We start from the raw sequence: 19,401 nt of genomic DNA, 5'->3' as shown, positions 1-19,401 counted from the left end.
GAGAGAGAGAAAGGAAGGAAGGAAGGAAGGAAAGGAAGGAAGGAAGGAAGGAAGGAAGGAAGAAGGAAGGAAGGAAGGAAGGAAGGAAGGAAGGAAGGAAGGAAGGAAAGAGAAAGAAAGAAAGAAAGAAAGAGAGAAAGAAAGAAAGAAAAAAAAATTTCACTTTATACTACAGTTCAGCTACTGTGTTCTCATTATCCCTTCCTGTATTGAAAAGAAACAATATTTCAAAATGCTTTGGCTCTTTTCTTTAGGAAACCACCATGTTTTTCTTTCTATTGTTACTTTTTCCCTCATTACACCATTCTGCTTTAACAACACTTACCTGCCATCAATTTCCTTCTGTCTCTTCCTTTCTCATTCAGATGCAGCTCCTGTTCAATAGCTCTCAGATTCTACTTATGACTGGCAGGAAAGCTGAAGTACAGCTCTGCACCTTCTTCCTCACAGTCTCAAGAGGAGATGTCTGAACCACGTTTTCAAAAGCTTGAATCTCCGCTCTTTGTCATTTATACCCACATATACATTAGCTGCCTTCCCTTGCCATCTAAATTATCTTATCACTGAGCTGTCTACGACTCTCTTTAGTGTAACAATTTCATTTCACAGTGAGTACTGCACTTTCCCTGTCAGCTCTTTAATTACGACGTCAGGAAAATTGGTGGAGGTTGAGGAGGAAACGACTGTTTCTCTTTTGCTTTGAGGGTGGAGGTTGTGTGTGTTGGGGAGGGGGGAGAGGGAAGATGAAGGAAAGGCAGTGAAGAAAAAATCAAACTAAAAAAGAGGAGAAGATATGTCTTTTTCCAGGACTGTCTCAAAAAACCAATCATTTGCACTCTTTCCTGGACTTTGAGACTCTCAGACACAGGAAAGAGTCTGCACAACTCTAAAACCATCTTTAGCTTATCCAGGTACTGCCTACAATTTTATTGACTCTTTTTAACCTATCCTTAGAAAAAGGTTGTATAAACTTTCCTCTGAATACTTCCACCTAAATATAAACATCTCATTATTCATCTAAATAAACACAAAAAATTCCATATTTATCTTTCTGTGAGCACAAGGTTTTTGTTTGGTTGTTGGTTTTTGTTTTGTTTTGTTTTTCAACTACTCCACCTCTGCTTATTGAAGTGATTCTGAAGTTGTTTAACTGTATAAGAAGACACTGCTATTGTCCAGATTCATAGTGAGTTGTCTGTATTACACCTCCCATCTTCAGTGTACGCAATGCAAGGGTGCCAGTTTATATTACTGTAAACTAAAGCACCGCATCTACAAATATGGAAAGACCTGATGGCTTAGTTCTGGTATCACAAAGCACAGAGTAAGATATTTTGAGAATCAAATCTTTTTCTTTGACCTTCCCTGGTACTTTTCTGGTAATCATTCACAAAGCATGATGCTGTGCATGACCTTAATTACAGATGAGACATTTTGTCGTTTATATTTGAAAGGGGTTTTGTGCATATGAACCCTGCAGAAGTTACTGGATAAGTGATGATGAAAGAATATATCTATGATTACAACCTGACCCTTTTGCTATTACTGTTGATTTGATAGATTGACAAATAAATAAATAAACAAATAAATAAATAAATACTTTACCTCATCCCCTGTAAAACATTAGTTTCATTTTTTCCCCACGAACACCAGAAATCCTCTTTATTCACTGTCTGTTGATGCTGATCCTTTTGGTAAAGATACAGTGAATCATACATATTCTGAAGCAGAACATTATTCTACCTAATATGCATATCAAGAATGAGAACTTCATATATATCTACATGTGTATATGTGTGTGGTGTGTATGTGAACACAGAGATTTCAAATTATTCATGGTTTGCTTACCTTCAGATGAGTAACAGTCCCATGTGCACACAGCTCATGGCCAGTATTATGATAACCTACTTCAGTATATTCACACAGATTTGAGAAATGAGTAGCACATAGTTTCTATTACAGGTATATTTGTAACAGTAGATATAAGGACCATAATTATTTGTCACTGTACAATAATGCCTTCCTCTACTTTTGCTGAGTGAAACAGATACTAGCAGGTATCTCAAAAAACATTAAGTACTTAAAATAAAAAATATTGTATCAAAAAAAAAATTTACTCTATACTATGGTGAATAATTCATCTTTTTCTAAGGCAAACATATAATGGATGGTATATGGGCTATGATAGGTAAAGCGCATCAACACAGCAGTGCAACCCCAAACATCACCAATCACCGAAAAATAGAAATTGCACATTTAAAAGACCAATTCTGAAGTCTATGTTAGAATTTTAGGAGGAATTTAGATTCCAAAGGCCTGTCACAGATAGTTTAAAATCCTCACCACCATCAAGCTCAAGCTCTTCAGCATACAATGATGTGGATGGAGACCATCCAAAATTGAGCAACTCAAAATCCCACTGTCAGCCCAGCATTTTATTGCTTGCCTTAAAATCCTACAGACATGTGACATGAACTTTGAACATTTATTACTAAAACGAAACAGCAGCATATTTTAGTATCTTTGAAGATATCGAGACCAGGTTTGGAAAGCCATGTTCTTTTAAATGTCTTTATTAATTATTTAAAATATTTCAGATGACACTCTTCTGTAGGCTTTTCCTTGCTTGTGATTTCTTTTTATTCTAGAATTTTGCTCTAGATAAAATTTTCAGTTTTATTTTTAAGGTAATATGCAGCTTAAAAAGAAAAGTGAGATACTTTTAATGTCAAAACATTTAATTTAAATCTAAGCCTATTGAATAGGATGGCAATATGGTAAGAACAAATTAAATAACTTTTAAAATAAATAATACTTGACCTCTGTAATGATGTTTAATAAAGTTTGTGTGCCCTAAAGTACACAAGCTCTAAACTGAAGCTGATCTGGTTTATTCACATAATGTACACTCTGACAGACTTAAAAGCATATGCCAATATGCCATACAGATGCTTTAGTATACATTTATCCATAAACTGTTGATGATCGGAGTAAATTAGATTAAGGGTTTTGACAACATGAAGGATTTTGGAGGGATTTTCTGAATTCCTTTCCATGCCTAAGTTAAAGGTTGAACTTCAGCAAACTATTTAACATCAGGTCTTCAAAGGTGAATAATCTACCAGTTCCCAGCAAGTTAGAAATTAAGTTCAAAAGTACAGCTTGGGAGCCTAAAATCAAACTGAGATAGTAACTGTGCTGGATTTTCAGAATCACAGTTTGGGATTTGGGCTTGGGAATGTCTGAGTCAGAAACTAAGTACATCAAAAAGCAAATATTTCTCAGGGATGTATCCAGCATGTACATGGCTACAGACTACTTTGAGGAATTTTATGCTTCCTGTTAAAATTGTGCCATGTAACAAAGGAGACAAGGATCTCTGGCTAGAAGATGCATTAGTCTAACTTAGTGATGAGGGTCCTTTAGGTAGCACAGAGAGAGGAAAGAACCATTTTGGTTCTGATTCATACTGTAAGAGTTTCTTCTATAATTTGCCCAGCAACTAATTCATGTGAAATAGATATACGGTTCTTGAACAGGGTCTGTATACCAATACCTTCTTTTTTTATAAACTAGGAACTTCCGGTCCACCCATCGTCCAGCTAATCTTTTACTCTATCTTTTTGTATATTTGTCCAGCATCGAAAAGAACCGAATATTATAATATGCTGGTGATAATGTATTTTCCAAATAGGTAGTATATAAGGTTTTTAAATACTCAGGAGCTGAAACAGGATTGCCAGATGTCAAAGCCTCTGCCTATCATGAAAAGGATTGATCTCATGATTTTCTCTGTGCTCTCAAAACTATAAGATCCTTTTGCAGATGACTAGTATCCTGGGATGGTAAGCTCACAGAAAATATTGCTCTACTTATGCAGATAAAGTATATCTTCAAATTAAAATAGCTTTAATTTCTGTTTAATATTAAATGATGATGGATTTTTATTAATGGCAACTTTGCCTTACTCACTCTGTCATTGTTAGGTAGGCAGGTAAACTGATTCATCTAAAAAACATTCTTCATTCTGGAACTTTCCTGTAACTGGTGAGAGGTTTTGAAATGTGGCAACTTAATGACAAATTCCCGTTCTTGTACCATTTTTTTGCTCTTAATCATGGCATTAAGGTGGGTTGCACATTTGAAAAAATAAGCCAGGAAGGAGAGTTCTGCATCAAAGATGTAATGGTAATCATTTATAAAAGAGTACTTCTTTTCAGAACAGAGTTTGCTTATCAAAACACCTCTACAAAATATGGAAATATCAAGCTTCTATTGTTATTATGTATCTGATATTGACTTTTCTGTTTACCATGCATAAAATAAGAGGGAAATATTTTGGTACTGTACAATTACAGAGCTGCATAACTATTGATATTGATCACTATTAGCAACATTCTAATGAAATTATGCTAACCAAGGGAACAAAATATTTTCTTGGTTTGTATTTTACTTTAGAATTTTAAAAGCTCCTTAGTATTTTTCCTAATTTGATAATATTTTAAAACCTTGGTAAGAGTTTAAAAAAATAAAATTGTCTAGTGTTAACAGCTTCTGAAAATCACTAGACATAGTTTTCTATCTATCATACCTTCTGTAAAATATCATTTCTACGTATCAGTGCTTCATTACTGTTTATTCCTAAAGATACTTTTAAACCTTCCTGTTTTACTTATTTCAGACAAAAGAAAGGGCATAATATAGACTATTTTGGAAACCAGAGGCAAGTAGCAAAGCAGCACATAACTCCTTTGTTTTTTGAGAAAATGAACCATATATTTTTTTCATTCATATTTCTTCCAAAGTTTTGTACAGAGAACAACAGTTTGATTTAGTAACAGCTTAATATCAGGTTGTGCCTGGGGATCTGTGGTAAATGCCTATTAATTCTGTAGATCTTGATCTCAAGCCAATGGAAAGACTCCTGCAGACTTGAAAGAAATTAAAACTGGTTCTGTTATTCTTAAAACTAAGGAGCAGGGAAGTTTTTTCTTTCAGGGTATCCTTAAATTCATATCCTACTCAAGGGCACAATGGTAGGGAGACAGCACAAGCCCAAGAGCAGCTTATTGTATCAAGATTAGATGGGGAAACAACCTGGGCAATTCAGACACTTTGTACTCTTTTGGAGCAAAAGTGCTGCGTTAAGCCAATCAGTTGCTGACTGACTTAATTAAATATTGGCTAAGTATATTGAGTATAGTGTATATTGACATATGTTGACCTGGTATTCCGGGTTCAACAGTTTCAAAGTCAGCAGCTTGCCTTTGCTGTGGAGAAGGGCAGCAGCATCCTGGTCTGTACTGGCAAGAGAGCAGCCAGCATGTTCATGAACATGGAAGTGATCCCTCCCCTCAATTTGGCACTTGTGAGAGAGGACCTGGAGCCCTGTGCCTAGTTCCGGGCTCTGCAGTACCAGCTGGGTCCTGACATACCATAGTCAGTGCAGGCAAGGGCTCCCAGGAGGGTTCAAGGGACTGGTGCACAATGTACAAGGAGAGGCTGGGTGAGCTTCAGCCACCTAATGATGAGAAGGTGCAGGGAAGGCAGAGCCTGCCTCTCCTCAGAGATGCACAGTGATAAGACGTGGCAGCAGTCACAAGTTGCACTGTGGGAATTCTGCTTAGACATAAGGACGTTTTTTTTTCCACTCTGAAGGTAATCAATCAATTCCCAGTTGTCTTACCTTACTCTGAAGGCAATCAATCAACCAATTCCCAGCTGTCTGGGAATGGTCCTGGGAAAGCAGATCTCAGAGGCCCTGCCTGAGCAGGAGGGCTGGACCAGATGGCCTCCAGAGGTTCCCTGTTTGACAGGTCAGTTTTCCATTCTACTGGAGATAGATGCTCTAGATAGAACACAGATAGAATTACATGTCGTAATGTTAATAAGTACATATGAAAAAAATATTCTTGGCAGTTTGAGAAAAGTTCTTGAGCTCTACATCCATTGGTCAAATTTGTTTAAACATTATCTTAAATATTTATTGGCACTCTTAAATCTAACTTAGAATTCTGTTTTACAGTGTGCCCAACTCTGAAGTCCACAGCAGATAGTAATAAATTATGACCTCCTTTCAGTAGGACAACTTAACAGCATACTCCTTGAGACTTGTTGTAACATTGTACTTAAGCTACATAAGGGGATAGTGATCGATAGTGTTTTAACTCTCTTTCTTCCTTGAAGCCTTTTATAATTTTTATAGAAAACATACTCTAAAAAAATAAAAAAAATATAAAAAATACTCTTGACACTTCCAGTCTGATGCCTCAAGAATTTTCTCTTAGTGACAGAGATACTGAGCCTTGCACTTTCTAGTGGCAGGAAGTTCTTACATTTAGCTATGTGATTTTAAATACCACAGTGTGCTATGCCCTTCATACTGTTTTCTCTGGTGTACCACAGATAAGGCAGTATTGCTATGAAGTTTCATTTTATAGAGAAATCCAGTAAAATATGCATGCTATTTAAAATCCTGAAAACTATCCTCCTCTTGGATAGAACAAGATCACATTGCATAGAGTAGGATTTCTCAGGTCAACCACAGTACAATACCTGGGGAAGAGGGAAAGAAATATTAATAGGCCAGCTATTGTTTTCATTATAATTCAGCTTATTGATTACAGCAGCTGTTTTTAGCACAGTTATGGGTAATACATACTAAATGGAGAGAATCTTTAAAAACAAAAGGTATAGTTAATGCATATATAAGTATCTACCACGATAATTTTTTTCTTCCTATCCATGCTCATTACATTCATAACACATCTAATTGATTTACATTTCAGTTCTAATGGACTTAATGGTTTTTGTTGGGTTGTTGGTTTTGTGGTGTTTTAGTTTTTGTTTTTTTTTCAATTTTTTTTTCCTGACTTTTCTCAGTTTTGGGAATCTCTGCTTGGAGTATGACTATAACTGACAGGAGTGAGCGAACTGGATGCACTGAGGTTTTGAATGCTAACATTCACATGTAATAGAATAAACGTCATGAATATGTGTGTATGTATAACTGAAAACTGAAAACAGTGTCACTATATGCATGAATACCTGATTGTGGTGTCTTTTTCTTAAGAAAGGTTATTTAAGAACAACAACAGCAAAAAGCTAAACAGGAATGCCAAAGCAACGTCAGAATATTACATAGGAATAGACCACTTTGTATTCCATATGTGGAATACAACCATTTATGTTCTAGAAAGATGATGACATCCTTGGAATGTTTTATAAGGTTTTTAAAATGCTAAAGGAAAGATAAGAATAACAATCCAGCCTGTAAATCCCAATGTAATAATTGTTAACATGAATCCAAATTGTACAGGGCTCAAAGGACACATAAAACATCTTTAAATGATCTAAAGTAGCTACTTTCTTCCTGAGTTCAAATTCAAAACTAAAAACCTGATCAGACTGGAAGCTAGTTTCAAACTCAGCATGGGCAACTAGTACGGGACTTCAAAATGATACAGCCATAATGTCCAAAAAAAGCTCCCACTGACCCAGATCAGTACTCAATGGGACACCAAGGAGATGTGAGGCTCTGTGGCAGACTGATTATTTTTTAAAAGAAAACTGCTTGAAACTGTTGGGGATTTGGACACTTAGAAAACATGTTCTAATAAGGGCATTGATATTCACAAAGCAGTTGAACCAGAAAAAGTCCAGATAGGTGAATATTACAGGAATGCAATAAGGCAACCTATCAACAGTCTCTCCACCTGTGAATTATAATACACTTATTCCTTTAATAGATATGAAGAATACTTCCAGACAGCATGAGCATGACAAGCTTATTAATACTAAAATGCCACAGAGCATGAACAAATGAGAGTCTGGTTTCCTCAATAAGGAATATGGTTTTTCCTTTGACTCTTTTATCAGTAAAATCAATCACTGTGACCATTCACTGGACAGGCTTAGAAACTGCAGGAGTTAAATGATTCACCTTGGAATCTGTTTTCCAGCACTACATTATAGCTGTCAGATTTGCATGCTTGCTTTTTCTTTGGCCTTTTGTTGACTTATATTTTCTGTGCTACTCCTGTTCTTATGCTCATCAACATGTTATAGAGACATTTTCCAGCAACACAAATTAAAACTTATTTATTGGTCATATATAGTCTTTTTCACCCTTCTATCTCTACAGAGAAAAAAAGAAATCAGATGAAAATATATTGACCCAGGATGTGGGAGGCAGAGGGAGATAGGTCAAAGTAGCACTCCCTTTGGAGTAGCAAAGAATGAAACATAGTAGGTCGAGATATTGCAGAAATTCTTTCCATAATCCTTCATGGGCTCTCAATAAATTATCTTTGTGTATGTGTTGGACAATCTTGTTGTGACAGGGGACTTGAGTTGGCATTCACCATTCATCTATTGCTTCTCTATGGCTTTTCCTGCACTGTTTCTGATGGTGTTATGATCTCTGGAGCCCAACCATAAACCAAGCCTCAAGATCATGAACCTGTTACCATAACAGCCAGTATAACAAGCAGAGAATAAAGCAGTAGTGTTCAAGGCAATCAACATTAATGAAGATCACAACAATCACAACATTTTTATCATGGCTTTAATTTGTTATTGGGTGAATGGCAAGGCTGCAGAAAGGACAAATACTTATCATAATGTTATATGGTCAAGCTGAGAACTGCGAAATTCAGCTATTTCCATAAACATGAAATATATTACCTATTGGCCTCAATTTTGGTAAAATCAGAAGTTTCTGAGCAACCTTTTCTTTCTTTTATTTATTTTTTTTAACAAAAATTTTCATAGACTTAGCAAAATAAATTTTAAGATTTCTTCAAATATATTAAAGTCAGAAGGAAATATTTTGATTACAGTCCCAGTTCTTGTTTAGCAACAGACTCTGGTTCCTGCTATCATGTTCTGATATATAACATTTTTTCAAAACAACCTCCTCTTGTGGTCAGAAGACTTCAGAGAATGGAGAATCCAGCACTCCTAAGATAAATTTAATCCAAATGTTAATATCCTTCATTGCTAATTTAAAAATGAGAATGAGAGAGAGAGAGAGAGAGAGAGAGAGAGAGAATCCCACACAAAGGAACTTAGTCACAGTTTTCTTTTCTTCAATTTCTGTCTAAAGCCAGCTAGAAATTTTCCAGTGAAACACCTGTTGTTTTTTTTTGTTTGGTTGGTTTTGTTTGTTTGTTTGTTTATTGCAAATGTCAGTTGGTCAAAGCCCATGCATTTATTAGAGATCTATCGCTTTTCTTAGGAAGGCTTCTCAAGTACAGGATGAGACAACCTTAGAATAACCAAAAACCTGATGATTCAGAAATTTGCAGTGAGTAATGGGGACACCAGTCTAAGCTCTTCCTGATCTGTAGCAAGGACGTAAACCACAGTATGCCACATTCCATGCAGATGCATGAGACATACTGGCATGCAAACCTTCCTACTTGTTTCTGAACAAGTTAAGAAAGTCTCTTTCCTTATCAAAATACAAAGAAAATACTAAAATACAAATAAAATGAAAATATCAAAATAATGAAGCTTACTAAGACTGCTCTTACACAGTTTCTGACCATTGAATTTGGACCATACCTTTCCAGCTGTATTGTGTTTACATGTCCAGGTTTTCGTAGAGGCAAGGTGGACGAGGGCTAAAGGAGGGGCCTCTGTGAGCAGAGCCCAGCAGCTGCCCCATGTCAGAGCAGAGCCAGCTCCAGCCAGCTCCAAAAAGGGACCTGCTGCTGGCCAGAGCCAGACCAGGGAGCAACACTGGTTGGGCCTTGGGGAGAGCATATTGAAGAAAGGCAAAAAACTGATGTGCCACAGCAGCTGGGAGACAGGGTGAGAAAATGTGAGAGAAAAAGTCCTGCAGACCCCAAAGGTCAGTGCGGAGGAAGGGCAGGAGATGCGCCAGGCACAGAGCAGAAGTTCCCCTGCGGACTGTGGAGAGGCCCCTGGTGGAGCAGGCTGTCCCCCTGCAGCCCATGGGTCCCACACGGAGCAGATCTCCACGCTGCAGCCCGTGGAGGAGCCCCCGGTGGAGCAGGTGGATGTGGCCTGGAGGAGGCTGCGGCCCATGGAGAGCCCCCGCAGGAGCAGGCCCCGGGCCGGAGCTGCAGCCCGTGGAGAGGATCCCACGCAGGAGCAGGGGTCTGGGGGGAGCTGCCGCCCGTGGGGGACCTGTGTGGAGCAGTTTGCTCCTGATGGGTGGATCCTGTGGTACAGATCTGTGTTGGAGCAATTCTTGAAGAGCTGCTGCCTGTGGGCAGCCCCCGCAGGATTAGTCTGAGAAGGTCGGCATCCCGTAGGAGGGACCCCACATGGAGCAGGGGCAGAGAGTGACTGTGAAGGAGTGGCAGAGATGAAGTGTTAGGGACCAACCACAACCCCCATTCTCCATTCCCCTGCACCAGTCAGGGGGAGGAGGTGGAAGAGGGCGAATGGAGGGAAGGTGTTTTGCTTAATTTTCTCACTGCTCTATTCTTTTACCAATAGGCAATAAATTACTTGCTGAGTCTCTTTTGCCCACAACAGTAACTGAAGAGTGATCTCCCTATCCTTATCTTAACACATGAGTTTTTTTTCATTGTATCTTTTCCCTGTGTCCTTCTGAGAAGGGTTAGTGAGAGATTGTGAGGTTAGTGAGAGAATGTGGTGGATTTTAGCTACCTACCAGTGTGAAGCCACCAACCACACCAATCAAATCTTTACTCTGTAAAGAGTCTATCAATACATGATTCTAACTGAACAGGAAGCTGAATGAGTGCCACGCAACTCTTAAGTTATTTTTTTGGCTATTGTCTCAGCTTGACTGAGGATGAGGAAAACACTAGTTTAGAGTCAAACTTCTCTCCATCATTCAAAGATAGGCAAAGTCTTTTCAATGCACCAGGAAAATTTAGGTTATACAGGTAGAGTAGGTTATAGAGGTGAAGAATGAACACTGTGGTTGCTTTAGGGCTCTGCTTGTCCCATCCCCCAAAGTGGATGGCTGGGGTTTAGACAGCTGTGCTAACAAATAGCCAACTTCCACTTGCAGCAATTACCCAATATTATCCTGAAGAATGCACATTACTCAGAGTAGTATCTGTGAGCAACCTTGCTGTGTGAATTATTGCTACCCGTGAGATGGCTGAGTTGTGAGCTTCAGACACCCACCATGCTCTGCAGTACTATCCAGATATAAAATCCATTCACTGCAAATATGTCATTTTCTTCACTTAGTGATGAATTGTTTTTGTCTCTTGTGGACTGAAATGAGAAGATGGCACGACATGCTTCTCTGACATGTGTATGCATCACTAACTTCCTGAAATAACAAGTACACTGCATGTCTGCACAGGGGCAATGAATGGTTCTTAAAACGCACATACATATTTTATAGCCTCGTTATAATAGACTTGCTTTATATTTCTCTTTTAAAGTCTTGTATTTTTAGCAAGGTATTTTCCCATTGTGGCAGTCAATCTAACAAAATTATGATAATTGGATTTATCAACACATCATTTGTTGCCCTCTGGGTGAAATTCACTTGCTCTCTAATGAACTGACGAGATTTGAATGAATACATATTTCTTACACGTGAGAGAATCAGCTATTTTCCAGCAGCATAAGTGTATATGGTTATAATTATTATACTTGATTTTATCTGAAATGTGGAAAGTTTAGGTAGAGAAACAAAATAACCTCACATACCATTGCATTTTAGAATGTATAATTGAATGTATAAGAAAATCAGACTTCTTAAGTTCTAGTGGCTTGAAGAGTTGGGTTGATGAATCTAAGTGCATGGTGGAAAAGGTTTTCCAGGAAAATTTGTATCTGAATGTGCTGTCATAAGATTGACACTGCCTTGGATAACTTAAATCGTGTGCTAAAGGTAGTGCTCCTAAGAATTAGCTTACCTTTGGAAATTTACCTTCTAGATCCCATTTTCCCAATTGTAGCATATCAGCAATTCCTCTCCTTGGAGCAGTACCTGATTTATCAGGCACAGAGAGACAATATATTTGCAGACTTGCTGTAAGTTTTATTTCAAAGGTGAAACAACAAAGAAGGAGCAGTAGTTCTGCACTGCACTTGCCTGTAATGGAGGTAAAACATCAGATGATCCAAAGCAGAGAGTTTCATTCACAATCTGAAAGCTGGCAATTTTGCCAGACAAAGTGAAAAGTGAAGATTAGTTTGTTATGATGGAAGCCTTTCACAACACCATCTTGCTAACCAGTGTAGTAAACATTTGTGTATTGACAGCCCCAAAATTGAAAACTATAAGACAGGCTTCAAAAAATCATTGCATCCACAGTTCACAAATTTTAGTAATAAAGATTATTATTAATTAGTCTGTTTTCTGATTTTTCAGGAGACTCCCTCTTCATATTTTCTAATACAACACATATATGTGAATCATGCCAGTTCTTACTCACATACAACTTATACATCATGTGAAATACATAATGTGTAGTACAATATGTCTCTCTGCTTCAGGGTTTCTTTTTAGACAATCCAACCAAAATAGCTGACTTGCTGAATTCTTTCTGTTAATAAATTTACACAGAAATATTACACCAACACTTTTTAGAGCACTTAGAGATTATAAAGCACCAGTGTTCCAGTTTGAGTTCCTTGTTCTAGTACCAACATAATATATATATATATATGATCTTATGTATATATGTTGTGCCCTCAACAACAGGACTAATGAAGTCCCATTTCCAATATATCCTGAAAGAACAGGCTAAGGTGGGTTTACTTCTCTACCCAGCTGAATGTTCCTTAGCATGGCTAAATAACCACATCTTCTGGTGTGCTTCCTAAATAAAATACATTGTGTTACACGTGGCAAAGCAAGCGAGATACTGTTCTGTTATATTAGAGGACTGACTTTTCTGTTTTTCCTCAGACAACTTCATCCAAGCTCTATGCGTCATAATTGTTGAATGATGATGAAAGAAGAGGAACAAAAAAACAAAACAAAAAAAAAAGATGTCTTGGTTGGTGATTTACAGCACCTGTTCTAACTCGTAGAGGTTTGTGTAGACCTCTGCTAGGCTATCTAACTATAGACTTTCCACATACAACTTCAAGCTTTTATCATAAGACAAGAAAGAGAAACATAAGCAAGAGAAATGCTGTTATGAAAAGACAATATAGAAGTATAGAAGTGAGACTAAGCGCACCCAGTTTTAACCACGAAGTAGAACCAAAAGAATGGTTCTCTGGAAACTGTGTTTCTCTCGTCTTTGCTTACATATGTTCCTATTTGCAAGCATCATGAAACATTTTATTTATTAGGACTTTGAAGCTTGCCTTTTCTTAGCAGGCTGACCATCTGAAATTTATAGGACATTAGGAGTTAGATTTATAGATGTTAAGGTTTGTTTCCCCATGTTAAGTTACAATTACTGTAGTGTATTTATTCTTTAAAAATTATTTGTGTCTTATTGCTCTTAGGTTGTTATTTCCTTGTTCAAGATCATAGCAAATTTCTTTTGAACTCATCAATTTTGAATAGGTTTTTTTTTTTTTCCTTTGGGCAGGTTTTTTAGAATTCTCTTGTTCACCTCAGGGTCAACAGGATTAGATTTCCTTCTCACAGTTCTCCAAAATCTAGTCATGGCTTCATTTTTGTACTTCAGGCATCTGAGCTTAATGGCCAAAAATGCTCTCCATGAAAAAGTTGATAGCAGGGCTGACTACCAGAGGCAAGTTAGCTGCATAGCTGCAGGTAGCCACATAGGGATTTAGGGACAACTGAAATGATAAATCACTGCTCTCACCCCAGAGTTGCCATTCAAACCACATTAGAGGAGCAAACAAGCACCTCCTGTTCTGCCTGAGCTGATATAAAGCAGGTCTTGTAACATGTCCCCTGTAAATGATTACAGAACCTGACACTCCTTCACACTTGCTTTTAAAAAGAATAATACAGAGTCCTTCTTGAGAAGCTACTTCCCATTGCTGTTCTAACAGTGCAAAACTGCAAGAAGGGGCCCTTGATGCAGCTGTCTGGGACAAATTCTGCCCCTGGATATGTGTGTCTCTGATTCATACTGAGGTCAGCATTTTCTGACTCCTAAAAGTAGCAAATGAACAAAAGTCTTATGTATCCTGAATTGAATCATCTCATAAAAAATAGATGAACAAAATTATCATCCAGAAACATTAAAATCTGCTCTTGAAGTGTACTGATATAAGCAGAAGTCCAGCTTGCCAGCAAGTAATTGATCAGGAAAGCTTTGTGTTTTTTTTTTTTTATTATTATTTTATTTCATTTGGTATCAGTGTATAACTATCAGATGAACATTTTCCAAATCTAAATGCTGTTTCATGGTACTGAAAGACATTGCATAAAATATATTATTCTGTATTTTAATAAATAGATGGGACACACAATGCAATGGTGCTCAGTCCTAAATAATCCAAGATGTCCAAATTAATCTAAAACCTGAAATCCTTATCCACTCTTCAGAGGAGGAAAAAAAAAATCTGTTCCTGTAAAAACTTGGTCTTTAACTACTTTATAGGAAGAATAATGGGATGTTTTTTAGACAAAGAAGACAGTGTTTTGGCTTTAAAACTTTATTTGTGGTAATAATGAAAGGTTTTTCTTAAAAGCAATGAGTGACACAAGTTGTTAGGCACTTTTCTTATGTCTACATCTTACACCTAGATAAAGCTGTATGTGCACAGGTTAATAAGTTCTAAAATTTTGAACTTTAAGCTTAGTGTTCTGTATCTGTCAAGGGATGTATAAGGAAGGGAGGAAATCTTGGCTTTCTGGTTCCTCACAGGTTTCTCATATATCCAAATGAAAGTCTTCTATTAAAAGAAATATTCCTTTTTTATATAAACATAGCAAGTATTTTCATATTTAGGTTAGTTTATTTGTTTAAATAGCTCATATATACAGATGAATGATTTGAAAGGAAATATGAATGCATGAGTGACGGGATATGGTTGCTGAATGATGTCTGTGGGGACTGCTTAGTGTTGATAAATAACTAAGGAATTTGTCTATCAACATTTTGCATAAATGTCAGTCATAGAACTTGTGGTTGGGCTAAAGCAGCCCTGAATGACAATGTATTTCTCATTTACATCACAGCTTTAAAGGGTAAGAATAGGGAAATAGAGAACTTATCTCAGAATAGCATATGTTTTTTGAATGTGGGTGTCCTCCAGCAGAGTATTCTCTGATTGCACCCTGTGAGACTTTGCAGAATGCAAATAAAACCCAGACCAAGTCATGTCTTTAGTAGGTTAGCAAAGCAATATGAATGTGTTCCATGCTTAAAATATTACATTTCAAAGACTCCTCTACATTAATTCCAATATCAGATTAGTCAAGTCTACAGGCTCTTTAAAACAAGACTGTCATTTCACATGTGAGAAGTGGAAGGATAAGAAAGCTAGACAGCATATGTACTATTAACCTTTTTTTAATGCTTACACTTATTCAGACAATTAACAAATCATGTGTAAGAATGTGAAATTCCCACAGAGCTGGAACAGCAACAAAAAATAAATACTAAAGGGATGGAACAGATACTTTGACAGACTATGTTTCTCCTTGTATTTATATAAAAATAGATCATTTCATATTACAGAAATCTGAATCAGCTCACCCAAAAAGCACATAGTGTAGCTCTGAAGGAAATACACAAAATGTTATCCTCCCAGCATGATGAACCCACTCTGGGTAAGCTCTGTCTCCGAAGTAGTTAAGAGACTGCATACAATGTTCACAAACAGGCCCTGTGAGCTGATAAAGCACAGCTATTATTTCAGATTAGGAGAGCCTAGAGAATTTCTTTAGTATTCAACTTTTCCCTAATAAGTCATCTTAAAATAGCCTGAGATTGGTATGCATAATAGCTATCACAACATCTTCGTACCACCAAACAATCTCTTTGCTTTTAAGATCCCTGGTAAGTGATATACGTGGGCTTATCTCTGCTCTCTTTGAACCTGCTGTAAAGCAGGGATAACTCGAGGTTACTCTTGGTTTACACAAATATGAATGAGAGCAGAACCAGGACCCAAGGTCTTACAAGAATTGTCTACAAGACCTCAAAGCAGCAAGATGCAACATCGAAGACACTGGCCGCTACTGGGCCTGAAAAGTGTCAATAGGCTAGGCTAGAATTCCTTCTGCTAATTTTCCATAATAAAAATGATTTTAAACTCCAAATGCCCCAAGACTCATCTTTTCTAGGTGAACTCCAGCACTTGCAAAGTACAGAAAATCAACTTTCTGTGACAGTCTGAATCTAATACTCTTGCAGCTGTATAAAACTGTGCAAACTGCAAAAATAGATTATGATAAATTTTGTTAGCTTAGATGTTACTTTGGTTTCATTTATGTGTGCCCAAATCCCAATAAAAAATGTTAAATTAATGGTATCTTGCATGGTATCTCCTTAAACAAAGACGGAATATAACAGCAGAGAAGGTGGAGGAAAACTAAATGCTACTAGAAATGGTAGCGATCTTCTACTACAAGGCGTCTTACCTGTTGAGACAACCTGTTGAGACAACCTCTACCTAGTTCCCTTCTTAATGTGGAGTAGGATGAGCTTTGCTTTACTGACTTCAGTAGAACTTCAGGGAACTCCGACACCTATGCAGTCAGGAAATTTAGGGGGAAGGGTTCCTGGAAAAAAAAAAATAATCATATACTAATTTTTTTGTGGACACCTTAAAAATGTTTTTATTTTTCATGCAAATCTTCAAGCATGAATTAAGCCTTCAGAACCTTATTTGTATTAAATGCAGAGTTACAGTGGGATTGATAGAGACAATAGCACTCATAATGGGGATCTGGATACACTGCCTCAATAGAGAGGGAAAAAAAAATGATGCTTGGTTACTTTTACCAGAACTTCTATGAGCCAATATAATAATCCTCAGCATCTCTAAACCACCATTGTCCCGTTGATTGTGTTGGAACTATTGAAACACTGATATTTACGGAAAGGTTTTCCTTTCATATGCATTAATTGAACAAAGACCCTGGATGAGATAAAGTGTCCAGTAATAATAATGACTCATTTTTCTGTCATCCATTCTTAACTTAAAATCAAACATCTAAAAAAGTTCTACGTGCACAAACATATATACTTTCATTTGGAGTGCACATTTTAGTCTGTGTAAATAGTTTGCAGAGTAATCTGAGGTATTAGGGAACAAAGAAAAAATACAGATTTAGTCAATTACAATGGCAAGGAGAATAGTTCCTTAGGGTTAGACCAAAAAAAAAAAAAAAAAAGAAGTTCCATCTGGCTTCAATACTATGGACAATAGCTTTAGGAAGTGTGCATAGGAATAAGCATTCACTGAGACTGAAGAGTTTACTGATGCACTTTTTAAGAATAATTAACGCTTTTCTTACTGTATGTTTTAAAATCTTATTAATTTTAGTCAATTCAGATAAGCCCTGAGTCTGAAAATACTGCAAGCACTTCACTTACTCTGTTCTCTACTTGACACTGTTAACATACTCAGTACTTTTCTACAGGCCTGTCTCTCCTGAAACTCAAACAAACATTAAAGATCAAACAGGAAACCCGTGGAAAAGAGATTTACAACTCTTTATAACTAAGTTTATTTTCAAGTTTGTTACATTTTTAAATACTGGGTCCTTCAATTGCAGCCAAAATGATCTCTTAAAAAAATGCCAAAGCAAATCTCTGGGGAGTACAGCTTCTGAAATTCTGAAAGTTCAGTTTAAAGGCAACTCCCTGATATCTGTGGTAGATTATATATATATATATATATATGTACACATATATATACACATATATAAACACATATATATACATATACACAAATACATATTATGCTATTGCATTTCATATGCACTTTCTTTCTTTCCCATTCCTTATGCATACATCACTATCAGTTTGATTCTAGATGCATCCTCCACCCTTATCTGATTAAGAATTCATACCATCTCAGGGGAAAATTGGTAATGGAAGGTATTATAAATTTCTTTAACGATTCCACCAATGATTAAACATGTCAGATAAGGTACCTTGCTTATAAATAGACTACCATGGTAATTTTATTTGCCTATATTCAGTTATTAAAAAATATATAATTGGGTTTTCTTTCTTCTTTTTTTCCTAATATCCCTCCCTAAATACTGTACATTGTACAAACTTGTATTAACTTTAGTTCATATCCATTTTGGTTTTGGAAAAAGTGACATTGAACTAAGAAAAACTGGAGATTTTTTTTAAATGTTCTTTGATGATTCATTCTGAATAATTTTTTTTTTTCATAAAGCCTGCATCTAAACTAATGGTTTTCTCCTTTTCCCATTGAAATCAGCTGGAAAATACTTTCAATTTCCATATGAGAATGCCCAGCACTTGAGCTTTGTCTTCCTGCTCCCTCAGAAGTCATCCCTATGAAGTGTCTTGGGCTGAACTGCCTCAACTGTGTCCCCACTTCAAAACCACAGAGTGGTATTGGAGCCCTCCAGTTGCATTTGCAGTTCAGCAGAAATTAGGCTTCTCTGTGAAGACAGCTTTCCTACAAATTGCATGACATACCTCATATGGCCTTTAACATCAGCAGTGTGTGTAGCTTATCTGCACCACATGCTACTCATGACCCCATGTAAGGACCAGTGAAGAAAAGGAGCTGAGCTCCCCCGCAGGCCTACACAGCACCACAACAGCAACAATAGTTATTAATATTAATATACCGGTTAAATATATAGGGGCACTCATTTAAGTTATTACTATTTAAAATTTTATATTAAGATAAATTATCACCTTCAAACATCCCTTTACCTGATCCATGTCTTCTCCCATCAGTGAGTTCCTAAGCTACAGGTAGTCTGTGATGTAGTATCCTATATCACAGTCCGAACTGGGTGTAGCTGTCAAGGTGTTGGCAGCATGGGGGCTGCAGTGGTCACCTCTGTGAAAAGACAACAATGGGAATCCCAAGGTCAGGAAAGGACCTCTGTAGCCAATAGAGAGGACCACAGTGGAGTGCATACCCACACTGTGGACCCTATATGGAGAACCCCACCCCAGAGCAGGTGGATATATCCTGAAGGAAATGCAGCCTGTGGAAAGCCCAGAATGGAGAAGAGGGAAAACATGAGGATGAAGAAGCTGCAGAGAAGAACCAATATGTAGTGACCATACTCCTCACCCCTCTTGAATGCTTGGGTAGCAGGTAGAGAAAACAGAAGTGAGAGAGAGAGAAATGGAGCCCGGGAGAGTGGGGAGGAAAGTTGTTTTAATTTTTGTTTTCATTTCACACTACTTAAATACATTTTTAGAAGCAATAAATTTCAAATTAATTTTTCCCAAGTCAAGTCCATTTTGCCTGCAATAAGAAATGGTAAGCAACCTCCTTGCTTTTATGAGCTTTCTCAACCTATTTTCCTATGAGCTTTCCCAACTT

The 19,401-nt window shown here is 37.1% G+C and overlaps 1 long non-coding RNA gene across 1 annotated transcript; it reads right to left on the bottom strand.

Moving 5' to 3' along the window:
* Positions 1-1,615: 1,615 nt before the first annotated feature.
* Positions 1,616-18,980, bottom strand: LOC308194098. Its single transcript, XR_013950256.1, has 4 exons — positions 18,777-18,980; positions 16,490-16,630; positions 5,687-5,848; positions 1,616-1,688 (listed from the first exon to the last, which is right to left on the bottom strand). It is a non-coding gene; the product is annotated as an uncharacterized lncRNA (long non-coding RNA).
* Between the last annotated feature and the right edge of the window lie 421 nt (positions 18,981-19,401).

The sequence above is a fragment of the Anser brachyrhynchus genome (assembly GCF_964034855.1).
Source record: "Anser brachyrhynchus genome assembly, chromosome: 4".
Classification (NCBI taxonomy): Eukaryota; Metazoa; Chordata; class Aves; order Anseriformes; family Anatidae; genus Anser; species Anser brachyrhynchus.
Note: the sequence above shows the minus strand (reverse complement) of the source record. Positions and strands in the feature narration are given on the sequence as shown.